A 2,818-nucleotide genomic window follows, 5' to 3' on the forward strand; every position below is an offset into this window, starting at 1 on the left:
CAGCATAACGTAGCTTGACCAATTGTGATATTTTTGTGAACTGACACAATATTTGTTAAAACTCTGATGCTTGATTTAAGAGACAAGAAATAAAAAAAGCCTGATACATTATTAAAATAAATCATCTAAAACAAATTCAACCATGGAACTTGGAAAACATGGTGGATATAACTTTTAGTTATTGCCATTCATCTGTTAGGATTTAAATTGAGTCATTTTCATGCAACATGTAAAATGATGATATGGACATTTTAAATTTTAGAATTAAAGTTTATGCAATTGTCCATATTCTTAAGTTATTCCAAATAATACTTACAAAACAATTTGTTATCGTACATATCGAGCCATGTATGTCTAATTTTCAGTTCATCTGTTAAATGCCTTTGGCTGTATTATACCAATCACAATAAATTGCACTTCAACATTGAACTTTGACATCACTCATCACTCTCTCCTAAACTGCATATATATGATGGTTTTTTTTTTCTTTTTTTTTTATTGAAAAAAGTAGCTACGAGTTTTTATTGGGTTTTTTCAAAAATGCCCCTCATGCATAAGGTATTTTTGAAAATATCTCTCTTTAAAATTTTAACTTTTTTTAACCAAGAGAAATTAATTTAAGATAAATTTACCCTTAATGAAATCAACCCATATGTTTGGATCCGCGCCTCAACTCGACCCATATGTTTGGGTCAAGTTTTTAACTTTTGTAACTTTTTAACTTTTCTTGACAGACTATTCATCTCTAAAGTATCCTCGCCAGGTCAACATTCAAACATTTTGAGCAGTGATAGAAGCATTTTGGAGTGATTTGAGCATAAAGGTAAGCATATTCTTAAATTGAGAGAAAGTTCATATTCCGTGCATTGAGTTAATTACCATAAAATTGCATATATTTTTAACCATATCTAGAAAGGTAGGCATATTCTTCATATTCTCCATTTCTTGAGTTTTGGGCATAGAGGTAGACATGTTCTTCATTTTCTTCATATTCTTGTTGTTTGAAGTTGTTGAATTTAAATTTGAATTTGGTAGTTTTGGTGGTTTTTGGCTCAAAAGTTAACAGGGCATGCATGACTGGTTGATAGGGCATGGGTGGTTGGTTTTTGGCATTAGCTTTAGGGGTTTTAGGTATTGGGTAACTTAGGGTTTGTGTGACTGGTTGATAAGGCAAGCGTGACTAGTTTTAGGCATTAGATTTTGGAGTTTTAGGTATTGCGTGACTAGTTGATAGGGCATGTGTGACTAATTTTAGGCATTGCATGACTGGTTGATAGGACATTGGATGACTAGTTGATAGGGCATTGCATGATTGATTTTTAGTTATTGCGTGACTAGTTTGTAAGGCATTGCATGACTGGTTTGTAGGGAATTGTGTGATTAGTTTTTAGGCATTGCATGACTGGGTTTAAGGCATTACATGACTATTTTTTACAGAGTATTGCATCATTGTCATTGCTTGGATATTAATGCTTTTCTATTTTTTGCTTAACTTTAATGCTTATATTATGTATCTGTTTTGTTACTTAATCAACGATGCTTCACACGTGCCTCATTTATTTTCTTTTATGTATGCAAAGATAGTAGAAACTAGTTTTTGCTTTTTTTAAATCTTCCTTGATCATATTTGCTAAATGGAAATATTATCTATTTTCTATTGCAGATGACCAGAAAAGAATAGGATAACCTAGAAGCTTTGCTTTAAGTTCCAAGGGACCAGTGGGGTTCAACACTAGCATTAACATCCATTGTAAGTGGACATACCTACATGTTGTATGTGAGGCACTGCAAAAAATAAATGAGTTGGACACAATGAGGAGAACATGCTTTAGAAAGCTGATAGACGTCAAATAAGAAAAAAGTTTATTCTGTGTCAGTCTCGTGCATAATGTATTGTTGCACAAAATATGTCACGACCTGGTACTCCCCTCGAGCCCGTGACAACCGCCGTGATATCTCGATAGACACTCATTGCCCGGAATGTCAACCCGAAACCTCGCAAGGCTTTACTATCAGTTTCTCATTTCCCTTGTGAGCAACCATTGTCAAATATCGTATTCTAAAAGATTTTAAACTGTCTCCAACTAAAAATAAATAAAATATTAATTTTTGTCTCACAGGAGTATTTTGGTTATTTTTTCTCAAAATTTTCGAAACTGGCAAAACATAATATATAAGTACAAAACACATAATTCATATTCAAAATGAGTTTAAAAGTCTAAAATCTTCATTTAAAACGAAATTACGGTTATTTGAATATAATAAGAAAATAAAAGAAATATTAAGTAAAATATTCTATTTTCTTATAAAACAATATTTATAGAGTTATACATGAATAATTTTTATAGTATAAAAGCTAAATAAATTTATACACATTGAAATACAGTAAGCCAAAATATTTAATTTAATTTACAATAACAAGAGGGCCCCCGAATAAACAAAAGTAAAGAGGACTGTGAACCTACGGTTTGAAAAATGCAGATCCAAAGGTAATCCTCGATGAGATCAGCTATCCACAACCTATACTGAACCTGAAATGGGTGGAAAGGAGGGTGGTGAGATTATAAAATCCCAATGAGTAAACAGACATCATCATAAATATCTAAAGTTGAGTACATGGAGACAATAAAATAAATCATCGTAAACTGGGTCACAACATAAAAATACATTTCATTTAAAATATGTAAAGAGGCTTATGAATCTCATAAAAACTAGGCTTGTGCCATAAATTCATTTTCGGGGACACCTTGGTCTAGGCATCCTACCGAGACCGCCAAGGCTATTAAAATTCACATTTCACATAAATCATGTTTTTGTT

At 32.1% G+C, this 2,818-nt stretch overlaps 1 long non-coding RNA gene across 1 annotated transcript; it reads left to right on the forward strand.

Annotated features, from left to right (window-relative positions):
• Positions 1-733: 733 nt before the first annotated feature.
• Positions 734-1,873, forward strand: LOC148760722 (uncharacterized). Its single transcript, XR_016028267.1, has 2 exons — positions 734-823; positions 1,664-1,873. It is a non-coding gene; the product is annotated as an uncharacterized LOC148760722 (long non-coding RNA).
• Positions 1,874-2,818: the final 945 nt, after the last annotated feature.

This window comes from Theobroma cacao, chromosome 9, assembly GCF_053813885.1.
Source record: "Theobroma cacao isolate CCN51 chromosome 9, ASM5381388v1, whole genome shotgun sequence".
NCBI classification, from domain to species: domain Eukaryota; kingdom Viridiplantae; phylum Streptophyta; class Magnoliopsida; order Malvales; family Malvaceae; genus Theobroma; species Theobroma cacao.